The 26,250-nt window shown below is 36.1% G+C and overlaps 1 protein-coding gene across 2 annotated transcripts in view; it reads left to right on the forward strand.

Annotated features, from left to right (window-relative positions):
* Positions 1 to 26,250, forward strand: part of DIP-gamma (Dpr-interacting protein gamma) — a 501,352-nt gene that overhangs the window by 305,169 nt on the left and 169,933 nt on the right. The gene's annotated exons all lie outside the window — the stretch shown is intronic.

Consider the following 26,250-nt stretch of genomic DNA (forward strand, 5'->3'; position numbering starts at 1 on the left):
AATTATTTTATCCACAATCGTGGATAATCATTTTATCCACAATCGTGTATAAATATTTTATCCACAATCGTGGATATTTTTTTTATCCATAATCGTTAATATTTATTTTATTCACAATCGTGGATAATTATTTTATCCACATTATATCCACATTTGTAGATAATTATAATATCCACAACCGTGCATACTTATTTCATCCACAACCGTGCATTCTTATTTTATCCACAATCGTGGATAATTATTTTGCCCAGCATCGTGGAAAATTTCTTTATCCACAATCGTGCATAATCATTTTATCCACAATCGTGGATAATTATTGTATCCACCATCTTGGATAATCATTCTATCCACAATCGTGGATAATCATTTTATCCACAATCGTGTATAATTTTTTTATCCACACTTGTTATAATATTTAATTCGTAAGTGTGCATAATTTTTTATCCACAATAGCGGAAAATTATTTTATCCACTATCGTAGATAATTATCTTATCCACAATCGTGGATAATTTTTTTATCCATAATCGTTAATATTTATTTTATTCACAATCGTGGATAATTATTTTTAATCCACATTTGAGGACAATTATTATATCCACAACCGTGCATCCTTATTTTATCCACAACCGTGCATTCTTATTTTATCCACAATCGTGGATAATTATTTTACCCAGCATCGTGGAAAATTTTTTTATCCACAATCGTGGATAATTTTTTTATTGTAGATAATATAATTATCCATGATTGCAGATAAAATAACTGTCCACCGTTGTGGGTATAATAATTATGTTTATAATTATTTTATCCTCAATTGTTTATAATTATTTTATCCAAAATCGTGGATAATCATTTTATCCACAGTGATGGATAATCATTTTATCCATAATCGTGAATAATCGTTTTATCCACAAACGTAGATAATCATTTTATCCGTAATAGTGGATAATTATTTTATTATTATAATATTGGCTATTTATTTTATCCATCTGGGCTGATAATTATATTATCCAAATAAATATCCCTCTCCGAAACACTGTTCTTATTTAGAAGTAAATAACTTGTCTCTTTACGTGGTGCCTGCATATGTCTGTTTGTTTGTGTCTAGGTCTTTTGTGATAGTGAAAACTACTACATACACACTTACCTATTTACAAAACTACTTTAGTATATTTTGTGATTACATTTTGTGCGTGAGATTGGCAACAAACGCCAACAGCAGAACCACAATCGGGACTTGAGAAAAATAGTAGCAACAACAACAACTACGCGTAGCAATATTAGTAACGACATTTCTGAAGAAGACTCTTCTGCCTCCCAAAAGATTTTTCCTCGGCATAGCAGTAAAATGTGAAGCTTATGCCGCCAACGTCGTCTAAAGACAGGCAGGCTGGCAGCCAAGCATTGGTGTTAGCTGTGGCACTGCTTTGTAACGCCAACTTAAGGAAAGTGGCATTATTATAATTTATTTTTCATGTTACTCAGTGAAATACATGCTGGCGATGCTACTGTTTATACTGTTGCTGTTATTGTTGTTGGGTCTTCTTCTCTTGCTATTTTCTTTGTGCACTGCGTGTCCTCCAACTAAATATCTTTTAACTACATGTTTTCGTATTTATGTTGTAGTTGTATTTTTTTGCTTTTTATAGAAACGATAAAAATTAATTTTGTGTAATGGTAGCAGGTACAAGACAACAAGAAGAACAACAACAATGAAAACACTAACAACAAACTAAGCTTGAAAGCCGAAGGCTTGCTGATGTTGCCTCCCTTTGATGTTGTTTTGAAAAGAGAAACGCATTTTCCATGGCAACGCTTCTTTTAAATAGAAAGAGAGATAACTGAGACTTAGTAGTGCGGAATCATTCGAAAAGAAGGGATTTAAGTGCACCATCTGTGTTTTTATGCCAGGTTACCCACAGAGGGGTTGCACAGTACACCAGTGATGGTGCTGGCCGGGTCTTAAGTGAAATTCCACAGCTACAGCAATTTCTGTTTGTGACAGTAGAAGCAGAAGAAAATGCACCAGAAAAAAACCGTTGGGTTTCTTTTTTCAGCCATCATAAGCAAAACCGGCAATTAATTTTACAAAGTGCATCTCTAAGAGAAATTTATATGAACAATTATTAGAAATGTAATTAATTTAATTTAGCATTAAGTGATGGGGGGGGGGGAGAAAAAAAGAGAAAAATAAATTAAAGCAATCAAGGTAAATGGTAGACGATATAGCATAATGTGAAATAAACTAAACGCTTGAATTTTTTAAAGAATATTTTTCGTGGACTTTTCACAAACGTGGATATTTTAAACATTATTTTTCCAAGGACCATCAACAGGCGTGGATACTTTAAACAATATTTTTTTAATGACCATCAACAGGCTTGAATATTTAAAACAATATTTTTTCAACGACCTTCAACAGGCGTGGATATTTTAAACAATATTTTTTCAAGGACCATCAACAGGCGTGGATATTTTAAACAATATTTTTTCAAGGACCATCAACAGGCGTGGATATTTTAAACAATATTTTTTCAAGGACCATCAACAGGCGTGGATATTTTAAACAATATTTTTTCAAGGACCATCAACAGGCGTGGATATTTTAAACAATATTTTTTCAAGGACCATCAACAGGCGTGGATATTTTAAACAATATTTTTTCAAGGACCATCAACAGGCGTGGATATTTTAAACAATATTTTTTCAAGGACTATCAACAGGCGTGGATATTTTAAACAATATTTTTTCAAGGACCATCAACAGGCGTGGATATTTTAAACAATATTTTTTCAAGGACCATCAACAGGCGTGGATATTTTAAACAATATTTTTTCAAGGACCATCAACAGGCGTGGATATTTTAAACAATATTTTTTCAAGGACCATCAACAGGCGTGGATATTTTAAACAATATTTTTTCAAGGACCATCAACAGGCGTGGATATTTTAAACAATATTTTTTCAAGGACCATCAACAGGCGTGGATATTTTAAACAATATTTTTTCAAGGACCATCAACAGGCGTGGATATTTTAAACAATATTTTTTCAAGGACCATCAACAGGCGTGGATATTTTAAACAATATTTTTTCAAGGACCATCAACAGGCGTGGATATTTTAAACAATATTTTTATACCCTCAGCCTTTAGGCTAAAGAGGGTATTTACACTTTGATACGACCAAAAATGTGCCTCATCGAAATAATGGTTTTAGACCCCAAGTATGTTTGTACGATATCCGTTTCAGACAATTTTGAGTAGATCTAGCAATGTCCGTCCGTCTGTCTGTCTGTCTGTCTGTCTGTCTGTCTGTCCGTCTGTCTGGCTGGTGCGCACGATAACTCTCGAACGGATCAATGGATTCGGTTCAAATTTTGGGTATCGAAATATTTTGTCCAGATTCGATTTAAGTTCGAAGATGGGCCATATAGGTCCACTCCTTCAGGTACCTCCCCCACAAATTTTCAAAAATTGTCGCAAAACCTGTGCGCACGATAACTCTTGTAGGGAATAACCGATGTGGTCCATACTTTGCACATCGTGTAATTTCTAGCAAACTTAGACGAGGTTCCAATATGGACTCAATCGGTCCACTCCTTCCGGTACCTCCCACACAAAATTTCGGAAAAGTTCGGTTTAGGACCTGGTCTCGAATCTCTTTGATTTTAGTTTCATTAGGGGCAAGTCCATATTTCCTGAGAAAATAGCCTGAAAGTTACAAAAAACCCGATGACACCGTATGTAGTGGTTGGAGCGCAAGATAACTCTCGAACGAATCTGCCGATTCGGTCAAACATTTGGCTTTCGTAATATTTTGTCCAAACTTAGTTCAAGTTCAAAGATGGATTATATCGGTCCACTCCTTCCGGTACCTCCCCCACAAAAGTTCGAAAATGTTCGGAAAATTTGTGCGAACGATAACTCTTGAAGGAAGTAAACGATTTGGTCCATGCTTTGGACATTATGAAATTTCTACCAGACTTAGATGAGGTTTCAATATGGACTCAATCGGTAAACTCCTTCGAGTACCTCCCACACAAAATTTCGGAAAACTTCAGTTTAGGACCTGCTCTCCAATCGCATTGGTTTTTGTTGTAACATCTTGTATTCACTGTCCCCTATACGAAGGTACAAGTTGCTTAGGGGCAAGTCCATACTTCCTGAAAAAATAGCCTGAAAGTTGAAAAACAAACCCTATGACACCATGTTTATGGGTGGAAACGCAAGATAATTCTCGAACGGAAATTCCGATTCCGGCCAAAATTTGGCCTTCGTAATATTGTTTCCAAACTTAGTTTAAGTTCGTAGATAAGCCATATCGGTCCACTCCTTCAGGTACCTACCCCACAAAAGTTCAAAAATATTCGGAAAAATTGTGCGCACGATAACTCTTGATGGGAGTGACCGATTTGATCCATACTTTACACATTCTCATAATATCTACCAGATATAGATAAGGTTCGAATATGGACTATATTTGTCCACTCCATCCCGTACCTCCCACACAAAATTTTGGATATGTTCACTTTAAGACCTGCTATTGAATCACTTTGATTTTTGTTGAATCAACTTACATTCGCTGCCTCAATTACGATGGTAAAAGTTGTTTCAGAGGCAAGTCCATACTTCTTGAGAAAACAGCCCGAATGGTGTAAAAACCACCTATGGCACCCCCATGGTCTATGACGGTCCATTCCTTTAAGTACCTTTTCGGCAAAATTTTTGAACTTTAATCCTGATCAACATTTTTGTCGGTTCATACGACCAAAATTTTGAAACCCCTAAATACATAAGTTTTTTGTGAAAAAAGTGTTTCAATTTGCACAGGCTGAGGGTATATCTCTGTCGGCAAAGCCGACTGATACTTTTTTACTTGTTTCAAGGACCATCAACAGGCGTGGATATTTTAAACAATATTTTTTCAAGGACCATCAACAGGCGTGGATATTTTAAACAATATTTTTTCAAGGACCATCAACAGGCGTGGATATTTTAAACAATAGTTTTTCAAGGACCATCAACAGGATATTTTAAACAATATTTTTTCAAGGATCATCAACAGGATATTTTAAACAATATTTTTTCAAGGACCATCAACAGGATATTTTAAGCAATATTTTTTCAACGACCAACAACAGGCGTGGATATTATAAACAATATTTTTTTCAAGGACCATCAACAAGCGTGGATATTTTAAACAATATTTTGTCAAGGACCAACAACAGGCGTGGATATTTTAAACAATATTTTTTCAAGGACCAACAACAGGCGTGGATATTTTAAACAATATTTTTTTTAGGACCTTCAACAGACGTGGACATTTTAAACAATATTTTTTCAAGGACCATCAACAGTCGTGGATATTTTAAACAATATTTTTTCAAGGACCATCAACAGGCGTGGATATTTTAAACAATATTTTTTCAAGGACCATCAACAGGCGTGGATATTTTAAACAATATTTTTTCAAGGACCATCAACAGGCGTGGATATTTTAAACAATATTTTTTCAAGGACCATCAACAGGCGTGGATATTTTAAACAATATTTTTTCAAGGACCATCAACAGGCGTGGATATTTTAAACAATATTTTTTCAAGGACCATCAACAGGCGTGGATATTTTAAACAATATTTTTTCAAGGACCATCAACAGGCGTGGATATTTTAAACAATATTTTTTCAAGGACCATCAACAGGCGTGGATATTTTAAACAATATTTTTTCAAGGACCATCAACAGGCGTGGATATTTTAAACAATATTTTTTCAAGGACCATCAACAGGCGTGGATATTTTAAACAATATTTTTTCAAGGACCATCAACAGGCGTGGATATTTTAAACAATATTTTTTCAAGGACCATCAACAGGCGTGGATATTTTAAACAATATTTTTTCAAGGACCATCAACAGGCGTGGATATTTTAAACAATATTTTTTCAAGGACCATCAACAGGCGTGGATATTTTAAACAATATTTTTTCAAGGACCATCAACAGGCGTGGATATTTTAAACAATATTTTTTCAAGGACCATCAACAGGCGTGGATATTTTAAACAATATTTTTTCAAGGACCATCAACAGGCGTGGATATTTTAAACAATATTTTTTCAAGGACCACCAACAGGCGTGGATATTTTAAACAATATTTTTTCAAGGACCACCAACAGGCGTGGATATTTTAAACAATATTTTTTCAAGGACCATCAACAAACGTGAATATTTTAAACAATATTTTTTCAAGGACCATCAACAAACGTGGATATTTTAAACAATATTTTTTCAAGGACCATCAACAGGCGTGGATATTTTAAACAATATTTTTTCAAGGACCATCAACAGGCGTGGATATTTTAAACAATATTTTTTCAAGGACCATCAACAGGCGTGGATATTTTAAACAATATTTTTTCAAGGACCATCAACAGGCGTGGATATTTTAAACAATATTTTTTCAAGGACCATCAACAGGCGTGGATATTTTAAACAATATTTTTTCAAGGACCATCAACAGGCGTGGATATTTTAAACAATATTTTTTCAAGGACCATCAACAGGCGTGGATATTTTAAACAATATTTTTTCAAGGACCATCAACAGGCGTGGATATTTTAAACAATATTTTTTCAAGGACCATCAACAGGCGTGGATATTTTAAACAATATTTTTTCAAGGACCATCAACAGGCGTGGATATTTTAAACAATATTTTTTCAAGGACCACCAACAGGCGTGGATATTTTAAACAATATTTTTTCAAGGACCACCAACAGGCGTGGATATTTTAAACAATATTTTTTCAAGGACCATCAACAAACGTGAATATTTTAAACAATATTTTTTCAAGGACCATCAACAAACGTGGATATTTTAAACAATATTTTTTCAAGGACCATCAACAGGCGTGGATATTTTAAACAATATTTTTTCAAGGACCATCAACAGGCGTGGATATTTTAAACAATATTTTTTCAAGGACCATCAACAGGCGTGGATATTTTAAACAATATTTTTTCAAGGACCATCAACAGGCGTGGATATTTTAAACAATATTTTTTCAAGGACCATCAACAGGCGTGGATATTTTAAACAATATTTTTTCAAGGACCATCAACAGGCGTGGATATTTTAAACAATATTTTTTCAAGGACCATCAACAGGCGTGGATATTTTAAACAATATTTTTTCAAGGACCATCAACAGGCGTGGATATTTTAAACAATATTTTTTCAAGGACCATCAACAGGCGTGGATATTTTAAACAATATTTTTTCAAGGACCACCAACAGGCGTGGATATTTTAAACAATATTTTTTCAAGGACCACCAACAGGCGTGGATATTTTAAACAATATTTTTTCAAGGACCATCAACAAACGTGAATATTTTAAACAATATTTTTTCAAGGACCATCAACAAACGTGGATATTTTAAACAATATTTTTTCAAGGACCATCAACAGGCGTGGATATTTTAAACAATATTTTTTCAAGGACCATCAACAGGCGTGGATATTTTAAACAATATTTTTTCAAGGACCATCAACAAACGTGGATATTTTAAACAATATTTTTTCAAGGACCATCAACAGGCGTGGATATTTTAAACAATATTTTTTCAAGGACCATCAACAGGCGTGGATATTTTAAACAATATTTTTTCAAGGACCATCAACAGGCGTGGATATTTTAAACAATATTTTTTCAAGGACCATCAACAGGCGTGGATATTTTAAACAATATTTTTTCAAGGACCATCAACAGGCGTGGATATTTTAAACAATATTTTTTCAAGGACCATCAACAGGCGTGGATATTTTAAACAATATTTTTTCAAGGACCATCAACAGGCGTGGATATTTTAAACAATATTTTTTCAAGGACCACCAACAGGCGTGGATATTTTAAACAATATTTTTTCAAGGACCATCAACAGGCGTGGATATTTTAAACAATATTTTTTCAAGGACCATCAACAGGCGTGGATATTTTAAACAATATTTTTTCAAGGACCATCAACAAACGTGAATATTTTAAACAATATTTTTTCAAGGACCATCAACAAACGTGGATATTTTAAACAATATTTTTTCAAGGACCATCAACAGGCGTGGATATTTTAAACAATATTTTTTCAAGGACCATCAACAGGCGTGGATATTTTAAACAATATTTTTTCAAGGACCATCAACAAACGTGGATATTTTAAACAATATTTTTTCAAGGACCATCAACAAACGTGGATATTTTAAACAATATTTTTTCAAGGACCATCAACAGTCGTAGATATTTTAAACAATATTTTTTCAAGGACCATCAACAGGCGTGGATATTTTAAACAATATTTTTTCAAGGACCATCAACAGGCGTGGATATTTTAAACAATATTTTTTCAAGGACCATCAACAGGCGTGGATATTTTAAACAATATTTTTTCAAGGACCATCAACAGGCGTGGATATTTTAAACAATATTTTTTCAAGGACCATCAACAGGCGTGGATATTTTAAACAATATTTTTTCAAGGACCATCAACAGGCGTGGATATTATAAACAATATTTTTTTCAAGGACCATCAACAAGCGTGGATATTTTAAACAATATTTTGTCAAGGACCAACAACAGGCGTGGATATTTTAAACAATATTTTTTCAAGGACCAACAACAGGCGTGGATATTTTAAACAATATTTTTTTTAGGACCTTCAACAGACGTGGACATTTTAAACAATATTTTTTCAAGGACCATCAACAGTCGTGGATATTTTAAACAATATTTTTTCAAGGACCATCAACAGGCGTGGATATTTTAAACAATATTTTTTCAAGGACCATCAACAGGCGTGGATATTTTAAACAATATTTTTTCAAGGACCATCAACAGGCGTGGATATTTTAAACAATATTTTTTCAAGGACCATCAACAGGCGTGGATATTTTAAACAATATTTTTTCAAGGACCATCAACAGGCGTGGATATTTTAAACAATATTTTTTCAAGGACCATCAACAGGCGTGGATATTTTAAACAATATTTTTTCAAGGACCATCAACAGGCGTGGATATTTTAAACAATATTTTTTCAAGGACCATCAACAGGCGTGGATATTTTAAACAATATTTTTTCAAGGACCATCAACAGGCGTGGATATTTTAAACAATATTTTTTCAAGGACCACCAACAGGCGTGGATATTTTAAACAATATTTTTTCAAGGACCATCAACAGGCGTGGATATTTTAAACAATATTTTTTCAAGGACCATCAACAGGCGTGGATATTTTAAACAATATTTTTTCAAGGACCATCAACAAACGTGAATATTTTAAACAATATTTTTTCAAGGACCATCAACAAACGTGGATATTTTAAACAATATTTTTTCAAGGACCATCAACAGGCGTGGATATTTTAAACAATATTTTTTCAAGGACCATCAACAGGCGTGGATATTTTAAACAATATTTTTTCAAGGACCATCAACAAACGTGGATATTTTAAACAATATTTTTTCAAGGACCATCAACAGGCGTGGATATTTTAAACAATATTTTTTCAAGGACCATCAACAGGCGTGGATATTTTAAACAATATTTTTTCAAGGACCATCAACAGGCGTGGATATTTTAAACAATATTTTTTCAAGGACCATCAACAGGCGTGGATATTTTAAACAATATTTTTTCAAGGACCACCAACGGGCGTGGATATTTTAAACAATATTTTTTCAAGGACCATCAACAGGCGTGGATATTTTAAACAATATTTTTTCAAGGACCATCAACAGGCGTGGATATTTTAAACAATATTTTTTCAAGGACCACCAACAGGCGTGGATATTTTAAACAATATTTTTTCAAGGACCATCAACAGGCGTGGATATTTTAAACAATATTTTTTCAAGGACCATCAACAGGCGTGGATATTTTAAACAATATTTTTTCAAGGACCATCAACAAACGTGAATATTTTAAACAATATTTTTTCAAGGACCATCAACAAACGTGGATATTTTAAACAATATTTTTTCAAGGACCATCAACAGGCGTGGATATTTTAAACAATATTTTTTCAAGGACCATCAACAGGCGTGGATATTTTAAACAATATTTTTTCAAGGACCATCAACAAACGTGGATATTTTAAACAATATTTTTTCAAGGACCATCAACAAACGTGGATATTTTAAACAATATTTTTTCAAGGACCATCAACAGTCGTAGATATTTTAAACAATATTTTTTCAAGGACCATCAACAGGCGTGGATATTTTAAACAATATTTTTTCAAGGACCATCAACAGGCGTGGATATTTTAAACAATATTTTTTCAAGGACCATCAACAGGCGTGGATATTTTAAACAATATTTTTTCAAGGACCATCAACAGGCGTGGATATTTTAAACAATATTTTTTCAAGGACCATCAACAGGCGTGGATATTTTAAACAATATTTTTTCAAGGACCATCAACAGGCGTGGATTTTATAAACAATATTTTTTTCAAGGACCATCAACAAGCGTGGATATTTTAAACAATATTTTGTCAAGGACCAACAACAGGCGTGGATATTTTAAACAATATTTTTTCAAGGACCAACAACAGGCGTGGATATTTTAAACAATATTTTTTCAAGGACCAACAACAGGCGTGGATATTTTAAACAATATTTTTTTTAGGACCTTCAACAGACGTGGACATTTTAAACAATATTTTTTCAAGGACCATCAACAGTCGTGGATATTTTAAACAATATTTTTTCAAGGACCATCAACAGGCGTGGATATTTTAAACAATATTTTTTCAAGGACCATCAACAGGCGTGGATATTTTAAACAATATTTTTTCAAGGACCATCAACAGGCGTGGATATTTTAAACAATATTTTTTCAAGGACCATCAACAGGCGTGGATATTTTAAACAATATTTTTTCAAGGACCACCAACAGGCGTGGATATTTTAAACAATATTTTTTCAAGGACCATCAACAGGCGTGGATATTTTAAACAATATTTTTTCAAGGACCATCAACAGGCGTGGATATTTTAAACAATATTTTTTCAAGGACCACCAACAGGCGTGGATATTTTAAACAATATTTTTTCAAGGACCATCAACAGGCGTGGATATTTTAAACAATATTTTTTCAAGGACCATCAACAGGCGTGGATATTTTAAACAATATTTTTTCAAGGACCATCAACAAACGTGAATATTTTAAACAATATTTTTTCAAGGACCATCAACAAACGTGGATATTTTAAACAATATTTTTTCAAGGACCATCAACAGGCGTGGATATTTTAAACAATATTTTTTCAAGGACCATCAACAGGCGTGGATATTTTAAACAATATTTTTTCAAGGACCATCAACAAACGTGGATATTTTAAACAATATTTTTTCAAGGACCATCAACAGGCGTGGATATTTTAAACAATATTTTTTCAAGGACCATCAACAGGCGTGGATATTTTAAACAATATTTTTTCAAGGACCATCAACAGGCGTGGATATTTTAAACAATATTTTTTCAAGGACCATCAACAGGCGTGGATATTTTAAACAATATTTTTTCAAGGACCATCAACAGGCGTGGATATTTTAAACAATATTTTTTCAAGGACCATCAACAGGCGTGGATATTTTAAACAATATTTTTTCAAGGACCATCAACAGGCGTGGATATTTTAAACAATATTTTTCAAGGACCACCAACAGGCGTGGATATTTTAAACAATATTTTTTCAAGGACCATCAACAGGCGTGGATATTTTAAACAATATTTTTTCAAGGACCATCAACAGGCGTGGATATTTTAAACAATATTTTTTCAAGGACCATCAACAAACGTGAATATTTTAAACAATATTTTTTCAAGGACCATCAACAAACGTGGATATTTTAAACAATATTTTTTCAAGGACCATCAACAGGCGTGGATATTTTAAACAATATTTTTTCAAGGACCATCAACAGGCGTGGATATTTTAAACAATATTTTTTCAAGGACCATCAACAAACGTGGATATTTTAAACAATATTTTTTCAAGGACCATCAACAAACGTGGATATTTTAAACAATATTTTTTCAAGGACCATCAACAGTCGTAGATATTTTAAACAATATTTTTTCAAGGACCATCAACAGGCGTGGATATTTTAAACAATATTTTTTCAAGGACCATCAACAGGATATTTTAAACAATATTTTTCAAGGATCATCAACAGGATATTTTAAACAATATTTTTTCAAGGATCATCAACAGGATATTTTAAACAATATTTTTTCAAGGACCATCAACAGGATATTTTAAACAATATTTTTTCAAGGATCATCAACAGGCGTCGATATTTTATACAATATTTTTCCAAGGACCATCAATAGGCGTAGATATTTTAAACAATATTTTTTTAAGGACCTTCAACAGGCATGGATATTGTTTTAAGAATATTTTTTTCAAGGACCATCAACAGGCGTGGATACTTTGAACAATATTTTTTTAAGGACCATCATCAGGCGTGGATTTTTTAAGAATATTTCTTCAAGGACCATCAACAGGCGTGGATATTTTTTTAAGAATATTTTTTCAAGGACCCTCAACTGGCGTGGATATTCTAAACAATATTAAAAATATTTTTTTAGGACCATCAACAGCCGTGGACATTTTTTAAGAGTATTTTTTCAAGGACCATCACCAGGCGTGGAAATTGTTTTAAGAATATTTTTTCAAGTACCATCAACAGGCGTGGATATTTTAAAGAATATTTTTAAGGACCTTCAACAAGCGTGAATTTTTTAAAGAATTCCTTCCCTTCTTATTATTTTAATAATATAATTTATTGTCTATTAACAGATAGTAACTCAACGGTTGTTTATGTTTCTCGTTTTTTTTATTATCTTCTTATATTATTTGTGTGATAATCTAATTTCAAAACTTGTTCCAAAGTACTTGGGAAAACTTTCTAAGTACCATTCAACACCATATGGCCAATTATCATCATTTGGCTGTTCATATGTGCGCCTATCTTATTTGTGTGCTTTTGGGCTGATTTCCATAATCTAATTTTTTGGCTTTTGATTTGCAGCTAAATGCTTGATAAATTATAGCGATTAGTTTTCACACACATGCACGCACACACGTAAACACCGATAGACACACGCACTCTTGACAGCTATCTAATTAACGTCAATGGTATAACGCACGCACCCGCACACACACATACTACATGCGTGATATAAAAGAAAGAAACAGTATTTAAGACAGTGTTCACCAGCAACAACAAATTCAACCGCTGCGTTTGTGTTGGGCACACACACGAGATTATTTTTCCCTCTTTAGATAAACATCGTGTGCGTTAATTCATTGCTAAAACAAAGAAGATGATCGGTGGTGAGAGTAACGTAGCAACTCACCACAATTTAGATTGTGTGTGTTCACACAGACACGGCTCGCGAGCCCAGTGGTGATTAACATTGATTTAAGAGGCCGAGTTAAAGGAGAGAAAAGTTAGGCATTTAATTGTCCTTGAAACTTAATTTGGAAATATGAATGATGCTAATATTTGTTGGCGGTTATATGGTTTTTGTAGAAGGAAATTCTAATATATTTTTGGTGAGTATAGGAAAATGCAGAGGATGATATTCATCGATCTAAATAATTATTCATCATGAGCTTTGGGATGTTGTCCTAGGTAATGAAATGTTGAATGAAGACGTGCATACGAGGATACGAGGCGATTGCCACAACCTGCCAGATATCACCATTGTCTGGTCTGATAAATGGCGTGTCCCAGAAACCCGTCATTTCCCTTGGCTCAGACCAAATTTATATCAACGTCCCCGTAAATAGACCACCCGACTTCATAACCTCTGAACGCCGTAATTTTGGAAACCATGGGAATGCTGATTGGCTGACCACTATTTCAGATCCTCAGGTAGATGAGAGAACTTTCCGGGAAATCATCACTTTGCAGCCGCTCGCTACATACCTACTGGTCGAATAACCGAAATCAGACCAAATCTCCCAGCACAGGCGACGGGACTAGCAAATGAATGTCGTACGAACCCTAAAGACCCAAAAGTTGGAGAACTTACTATTGAAGTCAATAGGCTAGTAGGCGAAAATAAGCGGAAAAAATGGGTAGACCACCAGAAGCAACCTTAGTTCATGATCAGGTAAATTGTGGCCATATTTAGATAACTCTTGAATCCGGGAAAGAAGGAGAATCCACAGAGGTGAGGGTGTTATTTTTACCGAAGTTTATAGAGCATCCTGAGAGTCATAGAGCGAAAAGCAGTGTTCTACTCCGTATAAGAATATCTCTCCCAGCCGATGAGATACCACCACAATTTACGAGGTGCTATGCTGCAAACGTTATCCGAAACGCCAAATCATCCAAAGCGTTCAGCCCACAAGGAATATCAATGGTGATGCTTAAGCAACTGGATTAATCCGGAGTTGAATATTTAACAAGTATCCTCAACTTATCGTTAGCCACCCATATGGTACCAGAAGCCCGGAAAGTTCGCAGGGTGGTTCCGCTTCCGAAGCCAGGGAAGGATACCAGCAGAGGTGAATTGTACAGGCGTATTTCCCTCCTGTCGCCAGTAGCAAAGAGTCTATAAGTACTACTGTTCTCCGCGATAAGAAGCAGTTTTCCAGTTGCCCAATATTAACATAGGTTCCGCAAGAGGCAAAGTACTACGACAGCATTACACTCCATATCCACACATATCAGTAGAGAACGGAACCAGAACAGGCTGTGCGACCTAACACTCATAATGGCACTTGACCTATCGATACCGTCAACAATGCCAAACTGTTCGAGGATATAGAGAGAGAGTATATAGAGTATTGAAACGTTGGATAATCAACTATATGTGCGGACGCCAGTCATTTGTGGAATTCACAAGAAACAAGAAGTCCAAACCCCGTAGAGTGAAAAAGGAAGTTTCCCAAGGCGGGGTGATATCTCCGGAACTGTTTAACCTCTGAAATTCTGCACTTTCCAGACAGCGCACACTGGTCGAAACCACTGATCTAGGGGCGTGAAAGTCAAAAAATCGAACTATAAAATTGCGAAATATGTTCCATTGTATCGATTACAGACACTTTGCAGACACAAATTTTGTTTTTTTTTTTCATTTTTGTTGTTGTAAATATTCACTCAGTTATTCACTATCAATTACAGGAAATGTTGTTGCATAAGATTTTAGAAAAAAATTTTGCTGAAAAATTAACTTCATAATTGTTTAAATGTTAAGTAAATACGTAATAAAACTGGACAACATTTATTTTTAATAAATAGCAGAGGGTATGATTTGAATTATAAAAAATTGCTTGGGTCTGGAGGTACTCAGTTATATAGCAATACATTTTCAAAAAATTATTTTTTTTAGTGTTTTTATGGGTTGTACGAGCTTCTTCCATAGAGTGCATCTTGTAAACTTGGCCGAACTTGGGTTCGATTATTTTTTGGGAAATTAAAATGGAAAAACCACAATAGGGGTGCAAATATATTTGCAAATCTTCTGATGACTGCAATTTTAAAATAAGGGATTTTGCACGAAATTAACACAAATATAGCGATGCATTTGTATGGGAGCTATATCAAAATATGGACCTATCTTGAGAAATGTTTGCAAGGAGGAGATATACATATATATATATATATATATATATATATAGGTTTTGTAAGAAGATTTTATACGTAGTGAGAAAACGGAATGTAAAATTACAGCCAAGTCGGTTGAAAAATGTGGTCACGATACTCAAAATACCTTTAATCGGTAGGTACGGTTACATGGGGGCTATGTTAAAACGTGCCCTTATGTCCATAATTTTTGGTGGAAATATTTTGTGACCACTAGGAACCCTAAGTACCAAATTACAGCCAATTTGCTACGAAAATGTGGCTTAAATCCTCAAAATATCGAAAATCTGAAGGTACCGTTATATGGGGGCTATACCAAAACATAAGCCGATATTGTTCATATTTGGCCCATTATTACCCACAGACACAGGCTGAGTTTGTGCAAAATTTTAGTAACGTATCTCAATTAGTTTGCAAGCTATTAATTTCGCGCCGCTAGATCAGTGCTTTCGACCACCGAGCGGCGTAGAGATTTTATTATATCCGGTTGACTGTACGATCTTAGCGTCGGGTCCTATCATCGACGACGTATGCAATAGGTTAAATTTCTACATAACTGACCTAGTACAGTTCTTCGATCTGAGGTATATGAAACTATCCGCCGCTAAATCCACTGCCACACTGTTCACCACTTGGACGGCTGAAATGAAGGTCCCACTGAACATAGTGGTCGATGGTGTACTGATTCCGGCCACCAACTATCCCAAAATATGGGGTGTACCATCGATAGCATGTATAAGTTATTGCGTATGCCACAGCTATTTGCGATAAGATCAAATGTAGGAACAAGATCCTCAAGTCGGTGGCCGGCAGCACTTTGGGTGTTGTCAAAGAGACGTTTTTGACCTTTTAGTTAAATGGACCTATCTTTAAGCTGTGCGGAGCCAGCGTGGTAAGCAAATGTTGGCGCTACGCAGTGGAAGGATATTTAAACATGCCAGAATGCCAATCTGAGGACTGCAACAGGGTGCCTCATCATGACACCAGTGGATCATCTTCATGAGGAGATGAAGGTTTTACCGGTGCATCAACACAATAAGATGTTGTCGATGCAGTACCTGATTGGGTGTTATTGCAGTGAGCATCACGATTTAATGGACAGGCTTCCCACATTGGTACGTCAGGAGAGATCTTCATGATCTAGAGAGAGAGGCCCAAAGGTATAAACAAGAACCTCTAGATAAACGAGCCTATCAGGCAGGCTTGGATAGCATTCACACTGATACAGTCACACATCCAGTACAGAGATAGAGTTTGAATGTCGTATTTGGGGACCATCCCCCATATATTGCAGAATTTTTGAGTCTGGATACAGAAGTGCCAGAACCAGATAACTGAAATAATACACGAACGAACATATTTGCCTCACTACAACAACAACACATATAAGTGTATTCCGTTAAATATTTGCTCAACGATATGGGAACTACTTTTTATACTCTCCACCATAGTATGGAAGGTATAATAAGTTTGTTTTTCCGTTTGTAACGCATTGAAATAATCATTTGCCATTCTTTAAAGTGTATATAGATTTTTGATCAGGATAAAATTCTGAGTCGATCAATGTATGTCCGGGCGACCGTCCGTTTGTTGTAATCACTCTAGGTTCCACAAAAATTGGAGATAGGACGCTGGCAATTTGGGAAGAAGTGTCCTTTGTTTCCAGGCAGGTCAAGTTCGATTATGGGCTATATCGGTTAACGTTTTGGTATATCCCCCATATAACGCATACCTCCCGATTTTCGTTAATTTTAACCGAACTGGCTGTAATTTAACATTTGATGTTCTCAGTGGTCTCGAAACTTCTTCCTCTACCCGATTTTCGGAATTTGACATTTGAGGTCCCCGGCAGTCACAAAACTTTTCCACAAAAAATTGCCGAGATAGGCCCAAACTTTGATGTAGCGCAAATATATAAAAATACCACCTGGTTGAACACATTTTTATACCATCCACCATAGTATGGAGGGTATATTAGGTTTGTTTTTCGGTTTGTAACACATCGAACTAATCATTTGAGACCCTATAAAGTATATAAATTCTTGATCAGGATAAAATTCTAAAATGATCTAGCCGTGTCCTTCTATCCGTCCGTTTCATGGTGGAGGGTATAAAAAGTTCGTAAAATACCGCTATGGGTGGTAATTACGACTCTGTATGGTCTCATGACTCTGTATGGCCCTAAGAAGTCCTTACAAAAGACCTGCCTTTGCAGGTTTTTTATTTGCCAACACAAATATTGTCTTTCTCTTTGCCTTATTCTATCCCTTCCATTCCTCTGAGAATTAATTCCCCATCATAATTTTAACAAGTCCACACATTCCCACTCCTCCCCCTCCTCTTCCTACAAGTATGTGACCTTTATCAAGGTGCCTAATACATAATATTCGATTAACTTCCACTCAGTCTGCCTCCAATGCTGCTGCTGCTGCAACAACCAAAGAGAAGATTAATGTCCTTACTGTAGTGCTAATATTATGAAAATAGCAAAGAAAAATACCCACAAAAGAAGAAAGAAAACCCACTTCCATTGAAAAGTTCCAAGTTGCCAACACTTGACTCCTTTTCTCTATATAATCATTTTTATAATAGTTTCTTTTTCCCAAGTTACTTTACAAGGAACTTGTCGTCGTTCTCCACCAACAATGGCTTGCCAACACATACACATAGACGCACCCGCACACCCTCGCACACATGCATATGAATATCCTTTATGGTTGAATCCCATTGAAAATTTATATTTTATAGTGTTTTGCTTTTTTCTCTCTTTTCTAAATAAATATTAAATTTATGTTTTTGTGTTGGATTTTTGTTCACTCTACAGCTGGGTAGTGGAGGAGCCAAGAGCTGCTGGCTGGCCTTCATTGGTCCCATTGAATTCCATGCCATAATATGTTTATGTGGTTGATGGTCAACTAAAACCACAAGACTATGATTTATCAATTTTCTCTTTCTCTCCCTTTTTTCTCTCTGTGTGTGTAGGGGTGTGCTACCAAATTCCACGTCATTTTCTATTTACTTTATGTCTCTATTGAAACACACAGATCAACTTAGGGACGAATAGCGACATACTCGTACATACATGGGTATTTTGTATGTGTGTATTTTGGTAGGGTTGTATATATTTTGGTGAATAGATAAACGTCCTGCATGCGTTTACCATCAGAATCATCAGTGGCGGGAGCGAGAGCAGGAGCAGCACCAACCAACATCAGCATCTGTGGTTTTGGGTGGTTTGAATAAAGAAACCCAATTTTAAATTGAATAACATTTCCAGGGGCACAGTGGAGGAGAACATGGAGAATATATGAAGATTTCCTAACGATTTACTTTTATAGATTTGTGAGGTCTCTTAAAAGAAGAGGAAGAAACGCCATATAAGACTTCTTTAGAAAAATAATTAAAATCAGATTCAAAATTGTTACACTTCGAAATATACATTTTTGACCCTCTTAGAGCAAATGGACCGAGAAAGCCCACTTTAAAAATTTGCCACAATTTGTATTTTCAATTTAATTTATTTTACTTTGGCGATTTTAATTCCCTGCCTTACCCCTTGGCGAACAATGCCAAATCTTTTCCACTAATAAAATAGTTGTTTTAAAATATTAAAACAACAACAATGGGATTAAGCCAGACTATTTTGAAAAAACAAAATTGCAAACGCTATCCCAATAAAAAAAAAACGCCACAATGCTTCAGATTTTAATTCAAATTTACACATTTTTTCTCATGCATCTATTTTGTCTATTTCTTTGCAGGTAATAACACAAACCTAATTTTTAACTAAAAGGATATATTTCAGTAAGTATAGGGACTAGTGTAAGGAAATTATTTTCAAATTACTTACTAACTTAGTTGGCCTTCTACCCAACATTTGTCCTATAAGCCGAACTAAGAGAAGATTTCCATTCCCCTTATTTGTTGTTTTATTTTTCCAATTTGGAATACCGCGCTTTTCGATCTCGTCATCCACTTGTTTACTCTTTAAAAGCCTTGGCTTTCCAGTTCTGTGTGTACCGCAATGCGGCCCTTAGTTATATCCCCATTTAGCAGGTTCATTATCTCACGTTCAGATGTCGTTCTATAGCCAACGCATATTGGCCCATATATCTTTGGAAGAATTTTTCTCTCAAACACACCAAGCACTGCCTTCTCTGCTCATACCCAGACTTCGGAACCATATATTAGCTCGGGTAGTATCCGCGTTTTCTTTGTTTTCAACTGCTTACTTAAGCCAAAGTAGCATCTGGTAGCAAGTCCTATAATAATAATTGTTCCACAAACGTCCCAGATGGGACAAGGAGACTTCTCTCACTTCTCCCTACTTCCCTCCCTCCCTAACCAGTCCTATTCTTCTTCTTATATTACAACTGATGTTGTTTGTTCTGTTTTTTTTTGAGGTGTCGAGGTTAACAAAGTCTTTAACTACCTAAAAATTAAAAGTGTCAACTTCCACAGTTGATTCGAGTTCTATGGACGCATTGCAGGTCGATACCATCAACATGGTCTTGTCGCCGATTTCAGCCAGACCCACTTTAGCAGGTTTTACTTCGATCTCCTTAACGTGTGGTTCCAATCCATTTGTCAAACTATTTTGCACTCGAAGGTCTTTTTTCCATAGGCAGGTCAAGTTCGAAGATGGGCTATATCGGTCCACTCTTTCGTATAGCCCCCATATAACGGTACCTCCGGATTTGAGGTATTTTGACGTTCTTCGCCACACTTGCAGACCGAATTAGCTATAATTTGGCACTTAGGGTTCCTAGTGATTAACAAACTTATATCCCAAAGGATATGGGCATAGGTCCATGTTTTGGTATAGTCCCCATATAACGGTACCTCCAGATTTTCGGTATTTTGAGAATTTTAGCCACAATTTTTAACCGAACTATCTGCAATTTGACATTTGAGGTTCTCAGTGGTCATGAAACATCTCCACGAAACATCGTCAACATAGGTCCATGTTTTGGTATAGCCCCCATATATCGGTACCTCCTGATTTTCGGTATTTTGAGAATTTTAGCTACAATATTTAACCGAAATAGCTGCAATTTGACACTTGAGGTTTTTCAGTGGTCATGAAACATCTCCACCAAACATCGTCAACATAGGTCCATGTTTTGGTATGGCCCCCTTATAACCGTACCTCCCGATTTTCGGTATTTTGAGCATTTTAGTTAAAATGTTTAACCGAACTAGCTGTAATTTGACATTTGAGGTTCTCAGCGGTCATGAAACATCTCCACGAAACATCGTCAACATAGGTCCATGTTTTGGTATAGCCCCCATATATCGGTACCTCCCGATTTTCGGTATTTTGAGAATTTTAGCTACAATATTTAACCGAACTAGCTGTAATTTTCCATTTGAGGTTATCAGTGGTCATAAAACATCTCCAACGAAACATCGTCATCATAGGTTCATGTTTTCGTATAGCCCCCATATAACGGTATCTCCCGATTTTCGGTATTTTGAGAATTTTAGCTGCAATTTTTAACCGAACTAGATATAATGATCGGTATTTTGAGAATTTTAGCTACAATTTTGTCTATTCAAAAATAATCGTCAGTATAGGTCCATGTTTTGGTATATCCCCCCATATAACTGTACCTCCCGATTTTCGGGAATTTTCAGTGGTCACGAAATTTCTTCACTAAAATTCGCCAACATGGGTCCATTTTTGAGTGTCTACATTGTTTTGATGAAACTACCCTCAATTTGAATCTTGAAGTTCCCTGCAGCTATAAAACTTTTCCGCCAAAAAATTTAAAGATAGGTTGACTCTTTGATATAGCCCCGTAGGTGGTACCTTTCACCTAGCTGAACACATTTTTTTAGATTAGATTAGATAACACTGTGCAACAAAATGGAGGTGAAAGTCTGGGGCACGGAAAATTCCTCTTGGGGAAGAAAGGCCTTGGTGAGTATATTATGAACCCCGAAGGACAGATCCGTCGTGAGTCGAACTTCCGCGTTATGGCGTGATGAAATTTTTGTTAGAGACCCTGTGGGCCATCAGGAATTAGCGTTATATCTTTGTTCACTGTTGCTTAAGTGCTCTACAAAAATGGCTTACAGGGTCTCTCGCAAAAACTTCATCACTCCATAACGCGGAAGTTCGACTCACGGCGCATCTGTCCTTCGGGGTTTTTAATATACACACACCAACGGCTTTCATCTCCAAAAGGAATTATCTCTGTCCCCAACATTTGTGTTCACAGTGTATTTTAAGCAATAGTGGGTGGCAGTAGGAGTAGAGCTGGCAAACCATCGATATTCTCAACATTAGATATTTTCGATATAATGTTTTAAAATATCGATTGCTATCGATATTATCGTTCAGTTGTCACCGCCATTAATTTGGAGATGAAAATGGCGGAAATGGAAATGATTTTCTTGAAATTATGCAAAAGTTGTTCACAGAAATGTAAAGGAGAATAAACAACTGCTTTTATTTTATGAAAAATGTAAAAAAATATATTTTATTTTACCGAAAAATGTGTACAGTCACACGGATTTACTTTCTTACACACACATAACCGAAAAGCAGCGAAATTTCTATTTATTTCAATGGATTTCAGGTTAGGGATTTTTATTCCGATAATATCGATAGACAAAACTATCTATCGATATTGAATTTTTAAATAATAATCGATATTATTGATAGTGCCATCGATTTTTTGCCAGCTCTAAGTAGGAGTCTATATATTATCGAAAAGTTGTTCCACCTAAAATTGTAAAAGGACCCAAATTATTCCATTTTAATTAAGACTATTTTATGGTGGAGGGTATAAAAAGTTCGACCCGGCCGAACTTAACGACTTTTTACTTGTTTCTATTTTTATCAGATATCTGATAAAACAAAAAAAAAATACAAAAAAAGATTTTTTTTCTATTTGGACCAATATTAAAGAAGTTATGAGTATTTCTTTGCACATAGTTTTTACAGAATTTGACTTTTTCAAGGCGTGATATCTCTGGAGCCGTTACTCAAAAAAATTCTGAAAATATACTAAAATGTTTTGCTGAAGAGCAGCATCACCACAGGAAAAAATAAAGGAAATCAAAAACCTCATCTTGAAAATTTTTCCGATTTCGCTCAAAAATCCCCATATATATTTTATAGGGTCGCAAATGATTAGTTCGATGTGTTACAAACCGAAAAACAAACTTAATATACCCTTCATATTATGGTGGAGGGGACAAAAATGTGTTCAACCAGGTGGTACTTTTATATATTTGAGCTAAATCAATGTGTGGACCTATCTTGGCAAGTTTTGGTGGTGAAATTTTGTGACTGCCGGGGACCGAAAATGTCAAATTCCGAAAATGGGATAGAGGAAGAAGTTTCGAGACCACTGAGAACCTCAAATGTTAAATTATAGCTAGTTCGGTTAAAAATACCGAAAATTGGGAAGTACCGTTATATGGGGGATATACCAAAACGTTAACCGATATAGCCCATAATCGAACTTGACTTAAAAGGATGGCAAATGATTATTTCAACTCGTTACAAACGGTAAAACAAACTTAATACTATTGTGGATTAGGGTTATAACATTTTTTCAATTTTTGCAAATATCAAAAATACCACCGCATATTTTTGGTTATATCCCTATTGTGGAGGGTATAAGAAGTAGGTCCCATATCATTGAGCAAATATGAAACGGGATGCACTGATATGTGTGTTGTTGTAGTGACCCAAATATGTTCGATCGTGTATTATTTCAGTTATCTGGTTCTGGTACTTCTGTATCCAGACTCAAAAATTCTGCAACTTGGACTGGTTGCGTTCATAAAGAATCAGGAGACAGGTGAATGGGGTTAGCTGGGCAGGTAAACAAATGTAGCGTATCGTGTGGTGCCAATCGTCATGCCCAGCAATATGTTGGGTATCGTGGCATCAATTCGGGCCCAATACAAATTGAGGGGGCTGCATAGTCCGCATCTTAACTCGACTCAAATCACTCCTGTTTGCCTTGTCAGCTGGCGTTCTTCTGCTGCCATGGATGGGGGGAGTAGTCCCCAAATATGGTATTCACACTATATCTTTATATTGCCTGCGCGACTGCATCAGTGTGAATGCTATCCAAGTCTGCCTGCTAGGCTCGTTGGTCTAAAGCCTTGGTGCTCGCTTCCTTACGGTAGCGTAAAAACAAACCACACGTATTCTCTCTTTATTTCTGATATGCCATTGCTAAGCAATGGGGAGAGTGTCTTACCACTACTAATACACCAACTATTCTGAGCACCCCTGGTCTAAATGTTCATGTTTATACCTTTGGACCTCTCTCTCTGTGTCTACGTCATTAAGATCTCTCCTAGCGTGCCTGAGGGGGAGCTTGTCCATTGAATTGTGCTGTTTACTGCAATAACAACCAAGCACCGGTATAACCTTCTCCTCATGAAGATGGACCACTGGTGTCATGAAGAGACGCTCTGTTGCAATCCTCAGGACGGCATTTTGGCAAGTTTGAATATTCTTCCACTGCGTAGCCCTAACATTTGCATACCACGTCGGCGCCGCATAGCCTACCACAGACCACCACAGATATCACCCCGCCATAGGGAACTTCCTGTTTCACCCTACGGGGTTAGGATTTCTTATTTCTAAATTCCACAAACGACTGGCGTCCGCACATATAGTTGATTATCCAACGTTTCAAACTAGGCTGGAGAGTGGTCCTCCCTATATCCTCGAACCACTTCTAGCCACTTTTTCCGCTTATGTTCACATACTAGCCTGTTGCTGGATTGCGGGGACCATAGCAGACTTCTATAGTATAGAAGGTCTCTAAAGGAGGCTTCTCCATAGGAGACTTCTATAGTATAGAAGGCCTCCATAGGAGACTTCTATTGTATAGAAGGCCTTCATAGGAGACTTCTATAGGATAAAAGGCATCCATAGAAGGCTTCTATAGGATTGAAGACTTCTATAGAATAGAAAGTCTCCGTAGTCGGCAAATATAGAATATAAGGCCTCCAAAGGAGGATTCTATAGAATATAAGGCCTCCATAGGAGGCTTCTATAGGAGAGAAGGTTTTCATAGGAGGCTTCTATAGGGTAGAAGACCTCCATAAAAGGTTTCTAATTGATAGAAGGCCTCCATGGTAGGCTTCTATAGGACAGAAGATCTTCATAGGAGGCTTCCATAGAATAGAAGGCCTTCGTTTTAGGTCTCTACTGTATTGAAGGCCTCAATAGGAGGCTTTTATAGAAAAGAAGGTACCCGCAGTTGACTTCGAGATTCTTAAATCTGGTATATGTAATTACCATGTTTTTCGCGCCTGCGAAGTCTATCAGCCTCATTCCATTGTCAGATGTTTCACTGTGGAAACTGAATTTCCGTACTGTTGGACTAAAGATATTCTCCTTTCCATGTTTGGCATTAAAATTGCTCAGAATAATTTTAATGTCTTGGGCACGACAACGGTCCTATGATTCTTCTAAGCCCTCGTAAAGTATATCCTTGGTCTGTTCGTCCATGCCTTCAGTGAGAGCATGAGCGCAAATAAAGTTGATTTTGACGAATTTTGCTTTTATCCGTATTGTAGCAATTCATTCAGTCACTTTGGTGAAGTTAAAGACCAGATGTTGTAACCTCTGACTAACTAAAAAATCGCAGCTAAACTAATGCTTTATGTCATGGCAACAATAATACAGTGCATCACCTTTAATGCCACCTTTAATGCCAATGCGTAAACTGCACATTCTCAATAAAGAGTCCAGATCTTAAAGGTGAAGATTCTCAGATTATATCCGTCAAACCTTTGGGGTATTAGAGGTCTATGTTTCTTCTTCTTTGTTATACCCATAGCCTTTAGAATATACACCTTCATACGACCTAAATGTACCTCATCAAAATAATGGTGCAGTGGTATGCACCCCCCTTGCACTCAGAAGGTCTGCGGTTCAATTTCCAGGCCATGAGAGAATTCACCTTTGTCCCTTCTAGGATGATTGTGGGAAAATAACAATATTTTTTTTCAAACTTAGATGAAGTTCTAAGATAGGTCATATCGGGCCACTCCTTCGGGTACCTCCCCCACAAAAGTTCAAAACTTTGGTGTGCATGATAACTCTCGAGGGCAGTAACCGATTTAGTCCATACTTTTCTTATTGTAATATTTCTGCGAGACATAGATCAGTTGCCAATGTGGATTATATCGGTCCACTCCTTCGGGTGCCTCCAACACAAAATTTCGAAACAGTGCATTTTAAGACATCTTCTTGAATCATTTAAATTTTTCTTGAAACAGGTTGCACTAGAGGACCCTTGTTGGTTGGTTTACGTGGTGGCCATACTTTATAGCCTCAATTAGTATGTTAGAGATACCGTTTTGAAAAACCACACCACTCGTTCAGAGATTGCTATTTCGTTGTTGCATGTTGACAGTTAAATCCAGCCTGATGAGTTGAGGAATCGCAGAAGGTCTCCCAGACCTACTTCTGTTATCTCTGTGATATCACGAAGGAACGGTTGTCTTAGAGCTTTGAATCGTCGTTGCATTTGTGCAGGGCAGGAACAGAGGAGGTGCTCAACAGTTTCCTCCTCTTCTTCATTCCCGCAGCTACGGCAGTGGTCATTGT

The sequence above is a fragment of the Musca autumnalis genome, unplaced genomic scaffold (genome assembly GCF_047663935.1).
Source record: "Musca autumnalis isolate F117 unplaced genomic scaffold, ASM4766393v1 scaffold_1, whole genome shotgun sequence".
In the NCBI taxonomy this organism is placed as follows: domain Eukaryota; kingdom Metazoa; phylum Arthropoda; class Insecta; order Diptera; family Muscidae; genus Musca; species Musca autumnalis.